Source organism: Dasypus novemcinctus, chromosome 1 (assembly GCF_030445035.2).
Source record: "Dasypus novemcinctus isolate mDasNov1 chromosome 1, mDasNov1.1.hap2, whole genome shotgun sequence".
NCBI classification, from domain to species: domain Eukaryota; kingdom Metazoa; phylum Chordata; class Mammalia; order Cingulata; family Dasypodidae; genus Dasypus; species Dasypus novemcinctus.
In genome coordinates, this window is record NC_080673.1 from 53,360,076 (window position 1) to 53,373,351 (window position 13,276).

General features: G+C 41.3%; 1 protein-coding gene across 5 annotated transcripts in view; it reads right to left on the bottom strand.

Moving 5' to 3' along the window:
- ELMOD2 (ELMO domain containing 2) overlaps window positions 1-2,636 on the bottom strand; it is a 39,451-nt gene extending 36,815 nt beyond the window's left edge. The window contains exon 1 of one of the 5 annotated variants that reach the window (XM_058288539.2): window positions 2,563-2,636. The gene's annotated coding sequence lies outside the window, so the exon portion shown is untranslated. Of the gene's footprint in view, window positions 1-744; window positions 1,102-2,562 lie in introns of those variants that run through there. The other 4 variants (XM_004471938.5, XM_004471939.5, XM_071214575.1 and 1 more) reach the window with 4 other exon arrangements.
- Window positions 2,637-13,276: the final 10,640 nt, after the last annotated feature.

Below are 13,276 nucleotides of genomic sequence, written 5' to 3' on the forward strand. Positions count from 1 at the left end.
TGGTCAATCTATCACTTAAAAAAGTATCAAAACTTAGAGTCAAGCTATTTATTGGCTTGAAAGAATGATAGAATGGTCTGTACTTTTTGCAAAAAAAAATTTATTTCATCTTTCATATTTAAATTTCTCATTCTTGGAGAACTGGGGCTCAAGAGTTGAACAAAAAGATCCCGACTAAGCAACAAACTAAATATATCGAACGTCGTAATTGTTTTTATAAGGAATAATCTCTTATTAACCCTTTGGACAACTCCAGTTACATCATTTGGTCCAAGTGATGCCAGCAAACAGAAACACTATGTATGGTTTACAAATTGAAGTATACAAGTTGAACGCGCAGTAGATCACACCTTGGCCAATTCTTGATTTTGCATTCAACAGGTGAAGGGCAGAAATAATACGAGCCAAAACTACACTCTCAATTGAACTAATTGTTTATGTCATATGGAAATTCTTCAGCCCCCTCAAAGGAAGCGATGTGGGCGAGGAAGGGAGTGCAAGTAAAGAAAAAGATACCTAAGAACAAACAAAAACATTCATTTTATTCCTGCCTTAAACTTTGCCACGGACACATCATCTCTGGGCTAGGGCCTTAGGGACTGTCAAATTCGAAATCCAAGCTGGTCAGTCCAGAAAGAGTGCACATCATAGAGGAGCTGAACGCTGTCTTTTTAAAACGAATCTATCTAGCCCGCGGTCATAATGACAGGACAGGCAGAACTGCCAAGCAGAGGGAACGCAAACCTCGCGGCGCCTGAGCTCTCCAGACCTCGGGGATTTGCGGCGCCGAGCACCGCTCCTGGAGCCCGGCGGAGCAGAGCTTTCGCAACTGCTCGCGAGCAGGAGGGAGCGGATCACACAAAGCCCCGCTGGCCCCGACACCCGCGAACCTTCCGCAGGACATCGCGGAGCTCGCGCAGCCGGCACCGAAAGACCGCAGGGTGAGGGGAGAAGAAACAGCAGCCACCTCACAGGAGCGGAAGAACTAGGGGTAGCTGCAACTGCCTCGGTTTTCCCAACTGCAAACCGTGCCCTTACAGCCAGCAACGGAAACGACGCTACTCGCGGAGCGCTCCCCGCAAGCACCGTGACCCGGAAGTCAGGCAGCGTGGCCGGGAGGACCGCCTTCCCGGTCTTTTGCCGACATCCCCGCCTCTCCTGCCTCCTCCGATTGGCCCGCGCTCCACCTATTGCTAACGCTAAAGGAGGTGGGCCAGAGCTGCCCAAGCGCGCGTGCTCGGGTTTTAGCGAGTCCCGAGCGGTTTCCCCGGCAACGGCAGTCTTGGAGGCACATCGCGCCCCGGCCGCTCCCAGGCTGCTCCCCCGGCTTTTCTAGCCGTAAACCTTGGGTGTTTTGCACAAGCTGAGAGTCTGTATTGCTCCTAGTCTCCAAACACGGAAGAGGGCGATATGCTTTTGGTAATTTGTATTGGGCCAGGGATTTCACCTACCTTTAGCTTCAGACTTCTTTGAAGTAATTATTAGCCCCTCTTTATGGATAAGGAAGCTGAAGTTATATGACTTCCCCATGTCCACTATGTGGCAGTTAAGAAGGGCTGTATATGTTGAGAGAAGGAGTTTGGACTTTATCCCATAACAATAAATACCGAAGTTAATTCATGAAACATTTATACCTTAACTAGTTGTTTTTATTGGAAACGTAATTTATGCACCTGATTAAAAATGAATAGTACACTCATTAATTCACCAAGTATTTGTCGATTGCCTGTCATGCCCCAGGTAATGTTCCAAAAGGAAGCCATATACTAAAGAAACAAGCAAATAGTATGTAAGTCTGTGTGGAAAATCACATATAGTATAGTTAGGGATGTCTCACTTATAAGACAAAATTTGAGCTGTGTCCTGAATGAATGAAAGGAGTGAACTGTGAGGCTTTGGGGAGGAAGATTGTTCCAGGTAGTAGGAAAGGCAAAGCCTCAAAATGGGATCATTGTGGATATGTTGGAGAAACAGCAAGAAAGGCAGTGTGAACGGAGGAAAAGGAGCAAGGAAAAGAGTAGACGATGAGTACAAAGGACAATTTACATTGAAAAATAAGTTCACATCACCCAGTGAGACTCTGGGTTTCCTCAATGTCGTTACTCAGAAGCATCCAGTATTACAGAAATATCCTGTGCAAGTGTGTGTGTGTATTCCATCTCCTTGATATCACAAAATGAAGCAATTTTCCACACTTCCACCAGTATTTTTTAAAAGGATATTAACTGTAGAACACGAGGCATGTGAAGGGCGCTTAAGTTTACCATCATTGCCCCACAGAAGCAACTAAAAATCAACTTGGTAATGAAATCTGAATATGTACTATAATAAAATCATAGTATTTTAGATCTTAAAGCAACCTTAGAAATTATCTAATTGAATATTTTCTTTTGTAAATAAAAAGTTCCAGAAAGGCAAAGTGATTTGCATAGCCAATTTGGCAAATGAAGAAATAAAAACTCACTGTTATTTTAGGGGTCCCTCCATTATTACACAGGACCTTCAAGTAATATATATATAAGTGAGATAGTATTATAATATAATTATATGTAATCCTTTTACCTTTTCACAGTGCCTTGCTGGGGTTGTTATATAGTGCAGACACTTTCTTCTCCTGTCTCCATGCTGTCTTTTGGTCTACTTGTATCCATGTGTTTCCCGTAAACTGTTTGGTCAGAACCAGAGGAATTAATTATGCTGTATCTATTAGAATAAGGGCCACTGTACATTAAACTGCCATGTACATATTTTGATTGCCTCTTCCCTTCTCCACTAACTCACTTTCATATAACTGGTAGATATATTAGACCAGGCGTGTCCCCTCAGAGATTGGTCATCTCTCATTCTCTTTGATTCTCTTTGGTTTTTGTTTTTGTTTTTTTTTTCCTTCCAGGTGGCTGGCCAAATAGTGGTTAAGTCCTAAAATTAGGATTCTGGTTTGATTGGGAAGGTGGAACCTTTTTAGGTCTCTGGCCTAATCTGTGTAAGTTCTCTCTGGCTTATTAAATGTTCCTACAACGAAACCCAAGGCTATACTGTAAAGGAATTTGGTCACATTTCTGAGTGGTACTAAGGAACCTTTGCTTTCTGGATTCTCAGAATAAACAACCAAGGAGCCAATCATTTGATTTTAGAAATTGTATAATGGAAAGAATTGTTTTGTGTGATTACTAATTAACACTTTGTTGTGGTGTTTGGCATTTAATCCATAGAGGACCCAAATTAAATAGCAATGCTCTTTTCAGAGTGTGTGAAGTCTGGAGTACAGTAAATTTATACTGAGAAGGGAAAATTTTGCTCCTTTCACTAACACTGAAATGGAATACTTTCTGTGGAAGGAGTAAAAATATTAAGGTCAGCGGAAACCCTAATTTGTTTTATGATGATTTATGTTGCACTTCTCTGAATAACATGCCACTGACCCAAATTGATAGATCCTTGATGCATTGGTCCCCCATGTGATCCTTCTAATAGGAGAAAAATGGGGATCCTGTTAATCCAAATACATAAAGTAGCTAGGGAAACGACTTAAGTCCTGAGCAATGGTAACCTTTGAGAACTCTACACTGAATTACAGTGAGCGATGAAGAAACTACAATGGACAGTGGCCCAAATATGCTACTGGGACCTTAAGATTCCAACACGTACGCATGATTTTAAAAGTTTCCGACGCTAGAATACTTGCAAATCTGAGGCTTTGAAAGAAAAATAATACTGCCACCTAGTGGCCACCTCTGAGATTTAGGGGCTCAACAACTTCCTAGGTCTGGAGAGTTGGTTTGTTGAGGAGCTCTTGGGCTCCCCTCAAAACGGTTCCCTTAAGAACAACAAATTATTTTGAATTCTTAAATATCAGTTATATGAGTGACATCAGAAAGAGATTATAATAAAAAGAATACTGTACAATAGTTTTCAAGTAAAACTGAATTCATGACACCAGGGGTGTCTCTGGGGAACTGTAACACATTCGTGAGCAGGTAGCACCTTTGCTCTGGCCTAATTTTAGAACTCTCAGGTTGTAGCCTATTTCTGTTGCTGAATGATCATGACTCTTTTTCCAACATCAGACAAATTTCTTGGCTTATCCATGAGAATTCCCATTTAATAGATTTTACCCTGTGGACAGTAAAAACTCAGTCAAATAATGCAAAGGTAAGTTCATACAATGGGCTGAGTTGAGAGCAGTAGGCATGACAGTGGAAGAAGAACTTAATTTTTTCCCAGAAGGCAACACCTACGTATTTAGAGTCATAGGTAGTAACTATGCGGTCAGGAAAATAAGAACCTCATATGAGTGAACATTAGGAATATCCCAGTGTGGAAGATCATTTGGAAGGCCGTATGAGACTTCCCAAAGTCATGCAATTGTGGGTGGGGTAGTGATATATTCCACTTGTCTCCTACCTAAGCCACTAATGTGAAAAGAGACTATGTTGAATGCTAACAAAAAAATCACTTAGAGATGGCATTAGGAAAAATCTGCTGGGCACAGGAGTCAGGGCATATGAATCAGCACACTCTGTAGCATTACTATTTGTATCCCCCAGACGAGTCAAATAAATGTGACACTCCATTTTGCACTTCACACACCAAGTAATGTGAAGCTAAAGTCACAAACATGATCCAAGGCTTGAAACAAAGAACAAATTTTAGTTTGTTTCCCCATCATATATCCCAATGAACCAAAGAATACAGGGCCAATGTACAGAAATAGGCTAAAAATGTCCCAACATGATATAGACATGTTGTATTCCTTACTACCTATGGAGTAGATGTTAAATTGATAACAGAACAAGTAACTTAACCATTTATTGTTGAACATATTTCGTAAGGATATGAAAGGTTGGCTGACTCAATTAGGCTCATGTGCACCTTGTCCAATTAGGAAGGGTATTAAATGGGGAATACTTTTAAATGGTTTGAGGGTGAAGAGGTGAAGGATGATGCTCTGATACAACTCTTTCCCACTGTACAAATTTTTATTTTCTTGGATCCTGTGCTTAAGGGGCCAAGATTGCATTTAGGTAACCCAACGGAAGGTAAATTGCCTAAGAGGCAGTTACCTGGTAAGAAACCTTGGAAGAGCTGATCTATATTCTGACAGGCAACAAATGAAAAAAGGAGTTGAAATATTAAGGAAAACAGGAGGGATACTGTCACTCTTATGCCTGAAGAGTGGCCCATAAGAGAATAATACACACAGCTATTTCTCTCAAATTTAAAGTCACTCTCAAGGTTGATGACAGAATAAACAATTGGAACTGTTCTCCCCCAAATTAGATTGAAGCTGATTTACATTGGGTCAGCCTGAAATTTCTGCTGGGTAACCTGGAGAAAAACTGTGACACAGGATTCCTAAATATGTGCCTGAATGGTAGCAGGTTGGGCTTGTCAATTGGGCTGCACTGTGTGGGCTTTGTTTATTTTTCTGGTTCTTGTCATAGTACCTTGCGGGCGATACTAACTGAACCAACTGAACTCTCCCTATCCAGCAATTAAAGCTTGTACTGTGCTGCTGTGAATCAGATTGACCCTTTGCTAAGACAGTTGCTTGGGAATGGTGGAAAAGCATTACCAAAACTTTCACAGGATGTTAAAGCCTGCTCTGCTGTTCATTTGTTTGTTTGTAGGTACAAGGGATTGAACCCAGGTCATCCTGGAAGCAGGTACTCAACCGCTCAACCATGAGCTACATCTGCTCCCCTCTGCTGTTTTTGATTATATTAGATGTAAATGTGAATGTAATACTTTAAAGAAAAGTGGAAAATAACCTCAAAGAGGGTGGGAATTGGAGTGGTACAGCGGATATCATCATTCTCTTTTTATATATAGATATTACCAATCACTTTTGAAGAATGTCTGCTTTGGGAAACCTAAGGGTATTATCAGACTAAATTGTACTTAAGAACAATGTGCCCAAAAGGAAATACTGGGGATACATAATGCTTTTTGTTTGCATGCACATAGTTGAACTATACAACATTCCCATTTGCATGCATTGGCACAAGTATATGTGGTAGCACTAGTTCAATTGATCCAGAAAGGACCTGGAAGCTCCAGGAACTGGATTCCATGTTCTCAGCTGAGTAGGGCTGACATTTGTGAAAGTAAGAGACCACCACCACATTGAAAAAGACATATAATTCTGTTTAGAGACACACAAGCCCAGGAGTGAGTATCTCCTTAAATGTTGCACCCAAGACACCTAAATTGCTTCACTCTCATCTGACTCCGGTGACAGGCTGAGAGGCATAGGTATGCAATGAACTAAATGGAGAGAACACTGTCCACAACTTAACTGTAGTTCTCAACTAGAGGGAGTGATTAAGATTCACCTGTGGAAGTTTCCAACCTATGCCACTCGCTTGTCCTCCACCCACCTCTTTGAGAACTGGTACCTGAAGGAATAAAGAACTTTCATGAAAAAATATGTGAAGATAAAGGCCATCTGTGTAACAGAAGACAGAAGACCTGATTAGCTGTAGTAAAAATTAAGCCCTGCTCAAGTAACCTTGTTGCACAACTCCAGGGCCATTCACACCATAAACTAAATGAATTGTGCCCTCTGGAATAGGGCAGTGCACAAAGCGTGTAGCCATATTAGCAGCTCCAGTCCTGCCTGATACTGCGTCCCAACCTTTAACCCTCTCCTCTCTTCCCATACTCTGTTACCTACTGCTGGGTAACAAATAACTCCAAAATGCAGTGGCTTAAAACAACAGTAATTCGTTTTGCTCCTGAATCTGCAACTTGGGCACAATCAGTGGAAATGGTTCTTCTCTGCTCCTTTTCTGTTGAAAAGTTACTTGGTAAACTCCGTGGCTTCCTAGTTTTCAGTAAGACCTGGACCATACCTCATCCTTGTTCTGTGGCTTCCAAGTACAGGTGAGGCTTCAGTGATCCTATATAATCCTCTTTGTGAATTAGTGAAAAAGGCTCTCTTTACTCTGAATAGACACATCTTGCATCAGCATGTACTTGGAGCAAGTGCAAATTTCAGCCCTAACCTTAGCTCTGAGCAAGGCACATTTGGTAGGACACAGCCCACACATACTTACATAGCAAGCTTGGGGCTTGGAGCCTTATTCCAAAAGACCAAGTATTTTTTTCTAATTCTGGCTGCACCTGTCTCAAATCCCAAGCTGACTTTTATTTCTAGATTCCCTATTACTGTTCTTTATTCACCAGGGGCCCTGTATTAGTCAAAACTCTTTAAGTTACAAGTGATGGAAAAACAGCTCGCAATGACTTAACAAAGGAAATGTTATTGGCTCTTGTAACTAAAAAGACAAAGATTAATATAGATTTAGGCCTGACTAGATTAGGTAATCAAATGGGATCATGCTCTCCCCAACTAGTAGCAAAATGGCTCTAGAAGCTGCAGGTCTAGGACCAAAAGTCATGTAATTGAGTCTTATTTGACCTGTTTGAGTCATGTGCAGATACTGTACCAATTTCTGTGCCCAGAGTCATAGAAAACAATGATTTGTCAGGACTGGTTCATGTGTAAACCTGTACACATAAATTAAGAGTGAGGGAATTGGCTCCTAAACAGTTATCATTGCTGCAAAACAAACCACCATTCCACATTTGGTAGCTTACAACAACAATTTGTTATTTCTCTTGATTCTCTGGGTTGTCTAGGACTCAGCTGGGGACTCTTGTGTGGCTGCATTCAGCAGTGAACTTGGCTAAGACCAGGATGTCCAAAATGGCCTCTCATTCTAGCAACCCTCTCCCTGTGTTCTCCAATCATTCAGTAGTATGACCTGGACTTCCTTCCAGCGTGGTGGCTGGGCTACAAGAAGGAGGAGGCAAAAGTTGCCGGTCTTAGTAAAGCATGTACTGGAAGTAGCATAACATCCTTTCTACCACTTTCTGTTGGTCAACACAAATTATAAGACCAGCTCAGACACTCATCTCTTGAGGTAAGGAGAAACACACACAAATGAGAATTGTTGGCTAACTACCATAATTCCTCTAACGAAAATTGGAGTGCTGTTACCATGGGAAGGACAATAAAAACAAACAAAACACGACCACTCAGTTCTTTTGCTCCAGGTTGGGCCCTTGGATGCTTTCTACTTTTCTGTACCCATTTTCCTGTTTCTGTTCATCTAATTGTTGAAACACATGCCCTGCTTGCTTGATAGAATTTCACCTTTTGTTTGCAGCTAGGCCTTTCAATTCAGGGGATAATCCTAGAAATCTGACTGTACTAATATTACTGTATCTTTTGGCAGTGACTCAAGTCAGTATTGGTATATCCAGGGATATAAGACACACTTTGAAAGGACTGTTTACTTCTAGAATATAATGGCCAAGGGACAGAGTGGAATACCTCTCACTAGTGGCAGATGCTATGGTGCCTTTATGAGAGAGATATTCCGGGAGGGTTTAGCAAAAGGATAACTATTTCCTTTTACCAGAAGCCACAATATCATCTGAAAACTTGTCAGAAATGCAAATTTTGGTGTCCCATCCTCAATCTACTGAATCAGAAATTCTGAGGGTGGCACCCAGGTACCTGTGTTTAACAAGGTCTCCAGGTGATTCTTACGTGAGACCCACAGTGATCATAAATGATCCAATGTCTCTTTCAGTACTTAGTTCTCATGAATTGTGCTGAGCAGATGGAGCTCACCCTCAGAACAGATGACTTATTCCTAAATAATGTGAAACAGGAAAGAGGGGCCAGGACAACTGTTGTTTTATCACCAGTCATTATCTTTCAGACTTTTATCACTTTCAGAATCCTACATATATGTGTCCAGAAAAACATGTGTTTAGTGAGTTGACTTTTCTGTGGTAATAACAGCCTTGAGACAACCATTTAGACTGAGGTTAACTAAAGAAGGCTCGATGGTTGTTTGTCACACTAGTGATATCCTGCAGAGGACACTTTATTCCTATTATATTAGCAAATATTTATCTTTAACCTGACAGTTTTCTACTTGAGTGTGACACTAACGTAAAAAATAAATCACAAAAGAGAAGTCTGAAGGTCTTTGAGCATGCCACTGTACTCTCTATCTACTGGATTTCCTGGAGTAATGTTTATCCTTGACTTAAGTGACACTTGGTAGTGACTGCAGGTGGTAAATTGTGAATAGCTCAGTTGTACCACAGGTTTGTGTTTCAATCAATACATTTTACATGTAAAACACCATGAAATGAACAATGGGGAATATTAAAATATGTAAAGACATCATCTCTCTCTTCTAGGGTGATAAAATTGTATAGAGAAAGTCCTGGGGACCCCCACAGAGCCAAAAAAGAAAAAACAAAAAATAAAAAAAAATTTTTAAAGAGAGAGAAAAGAAAAAAAAAATGCCCTATTTCCTCTGTATTCCCTTTTGAGTTTCCTCTTTATTTTTAGAAATTTGAAATGCCCACCAAGGCAGCAGACCTAGATAGCCAACCAAACCTAGTTCACTACATCTGACCCAATACAAAATAAAGCCCCCCTGCTCTAAACCCACCCCTATAAGACAGATAAACCCTCATCCCATCATTGACTCAAGCCAACTTCTTTTCATGTCTCTAAAAGTCATTTGCCCCCCTAGTATTCTAAGGCTACTTCCATTCTTGCAAGTGATCTGGCTACCTGTGCTGTAGCAAAACTGGTGGCCTGAATAAAATACTCTAGTCTGCAGGCTTAACTCCAATTTGTCTTTCCACACGTTTGGAAGCCCCTGAGAGATATAAAAGGTGCCATCTGGAGCTGCAGGCTCCAGCGACTGGCCAGGTGAGGTACCCACAACAGACCTCTTTGTGTCTGCTGTCCGATCGCTGAGACTCCACACCCCCCAGGTAACCCCTTCCTAGACCTGAACTTTGCAATCTGTGTCAAGTACCATTGCCTTTTATTCGGGACTCTGGTTTAGGTACCTCTGGTTTGCGTTTGGTGTCAGTTCTATCGCCAGACCTTCCATTTGATTTCATGTCATTTATCCCTCCTGCCCTCTAATTTTCTCACTCAGAGAAATAGCTTTGGGAATCCGGAAGCCTGCTAAGCTGACCACCCAAATGGGTCACATGGCAAGAGGTTTGCCCATCATCTCGCTCCTGTGATGAACCCCCTCTTCTACCCATTACACTGCCTGTGTGCAGTTCCAGACACCAGGGATTCCACCAAGGTCTGAGCAGTATCTAAAAGGCTGAGCCGAAAAGGCCAGACCTAAGAGGCGTTTCGTCTGACTGCTCTTCCTGCTCTAAATCTCCCTCTACTCCTCCTGCTCAAACTCCTGCTTCTTATGTGTACTCGCTCCATGGACCCCTGACTTTCTGTTCATGGGTGGATTTGATGAGGCATGATTTGTCTTTGTAGTGGCCACTTTGAGAAACTTCACAGGAACAAAATTGTGTTCTTGAGAGGTGCCTTGAAAGAAAAACGGGGTATCCAAGAATGGTATGTGGAGGCTGCTAGAGGACGATCTGCCTCTACAACAGCTTTACTTAAAGGTTCATTAGTAAAAGGCCAAAAACAGAACAAAGGGGGGAAAGCTCCAAACCAAACCTTTAGCTCCCCCATTTCCCTGTACCCAGCCGTTTTCCTACAGCTGCCCTAACAGGTTCCTCTTAAACCCCTGAGGGAAAATGATCTCGAGCAGGCTCCTTTAAAGATTAAGCCTTCTATGGAAACTGGCCACCTGCTACAGCAGAATTTAAACCCTGGACCTGAACTGAATTAAGAGCTATAATTAAAGGTTTCCCTAAATAAGACTATAACAGAGGGTTAAGAATTAACAAATAATTATGATTACTAAATTATATGGATGCCTTTATATTATAAAATAGCCAAAGGTTGATACCTGAAATTGCTGAAGCTAGCTAGAGTAGGCTCACCCCTTGTTTATGTACTCTAGATTTAGCCTCACCTTGGTGTGTGATTACCTTTGTGATGGTAATCCTAGATTGACTTTACCCTTGTTTATAGATAAGCCTCAAACTTGTGTATGCTTACTATTGTGCTGGTAATTCTAGATTGAACTTTCCCTTGTTTGTGGTTTAGGCTCACCTTTGTTTATGCTTACCATTGGGATGGCAACCTTTCCACCCTCCTCTGTTACTATCCATATGAAAAAATAAAAACTTGTAACTGACCTTTGTTCCCTCTACTTCTATCCCAGATCCTTGTGACTGACCCTGATTTGTTCTGTATACTCCTCTCCCAGATCCTTGTGACTGACCCTGGTTTGGTGGTGTACCCACCTGCACCAGCTAACTTCTATGAGCTCATAATGGGAAGGCCCATGTGGCTTATTGTTTGTTTTTCCTACTTTACTGGACTCCAGCCTATTACAGGGTGAAACTGCTAATTATTGTAAGGGACTAATCACAGTTCCACCATTCACAGTTCTAGGCTGCCTTTCCTGAGATTCTTCTACAGTGGACTGTACATGACCTTCAGCCAAGAGACTAGATATACTGGATGAGACATCAACCAAACACCGCTTCAGAACCTAGATGGAAAGGACCTCATCAAGTCGTATTGACCACCCTGCTGACAGTAAAACTAGGGAATTGATCCCTGGGTCCACATGTCACAACTAAAACATGTTCCAAACCCTTGAAACGTTACTCCCATTTTAGATCTCAAGCTAAAATTGACAGAAGGAGTCCACAAACAGACAGCATCTGATGTAGACCGTTTCTGCCCAAAGCATTGGAACAGTAAATGACAACCAAGATCACCTATCAAGACACACTTAAATTTCCTTATCTTATTCTCTGTCTCTTCCTTTTGACTATCTAAATGTTCTCTTATGTGTCCTGTACCCCTTACAATGCCCAATCTCCATCCCCAATAATGCTATACCTTCACCATGATTTTCTTTTATCTCCTTTCTGCCCTATTTCTGCTCTATGTACTTTGTGTTTTTTTTCCCCCTATGTAACTAGAACACAATTCACTATAACCCAAGGAATGTTATATATTTATCAGAAACCAGACAGGTAAAAATGTCCACCCTGTAGGATACAGTAAATGCCCAGTTTTTATACGGAAAGTCTCCTTTTATTTTCCTTAGCCAGAAGCACATTGTAGGGATCAGAACCCCATTAGAGACATGGTTTTTCTCCAAGCATTTTTGAAGCAAGACAGTTGTTCATCTCTGCAAGGGTTCAGCGGTCCTGTCTCTCAGCTACAGGCTGGCATAGGGCTCATCTTTCAGGGCTTCCTATATCAGTTTCTGGTGTAGAATTTGTTTCTTTCCAGGCCTTCTCCTTTCTGTCACATGGCAGGACTGAGATGACCAAGTTCTCTCCTCTTCCATGTCTTCTTCTGTGTCTTCTTGAGTGAGTGCCCATTTATATTACTTTAAGTGGAGACTTAATATGAGTTACACCCTACTGACTGGTCAAATCAAAGCCCTAATCTTAACATTATTTAATCAAAGACATCCCAGTTAAATGTAATACAATCAAAGGGTATCGTGCCCAGAGGAATAGATTATTTTAGAAACATCATCTCTTCTTTATTTTGTAATTCATAAATAATACTAAACTGCCACATCAGGTAAACTCATGGGTGTTGGGTTCTCAGGATTGTGCCCTAATCATTGGGGCAGGTATCTCCTGGTTGGGAGATACACTATTATAAGATTATAGGTGGTATTAGAGAAGGTAGCTTCAGAGTTAGACAAATCTGTCACCTAGGGCAGGCCATCGGTTCACTAGCTGATGAAGTATTAGAACTGTGCAAAATCACTCTAAAAAACTGGTTAACATTAGACTATATTCTGGCTTGCAAGAAGGGTGTGTGTGCACAAGTGGGGACCCAGTAGTGTGGATTGGTACATGACAGGCAAGAGGATGTTTACAAAGAGGTAGTGGCAGCAGAACGTCATGCTAAAGAAGCAGCCAAATCTGCTTACCAGCCCCCCAGTCTGACTGATCTGAGTCTCTTTTGATTGGTTTCTAGGGTCATGGGGAGCTCGGCTCAGAAAGTTCCTAAGAGGAGCATTTGTTATCCTCTTACTCTTACTCATAATATCTCTCAGTTGTCATAGGATCTCTCTCCTCTTCAAAGCTGCTGTGTAGCCACTAACTCAACAAATGAAACAACTGAAAATTAAAAAAAAAATAAAAGAAAACAGCATGAGTTAGATAACAGAAATCTTGAACTTCTGTTAAGCTGTGAAATCAGTGATAAAGCATGAGAGACTTTTAGTGGTGAATGAAAAATTAACAACATCTTTGGTCAAGCCCTCATAAGTAAGGGAATGACCAAAAAGGAGAAATTAATAAAATTGTATAGAGAAAGCTCTGGTGA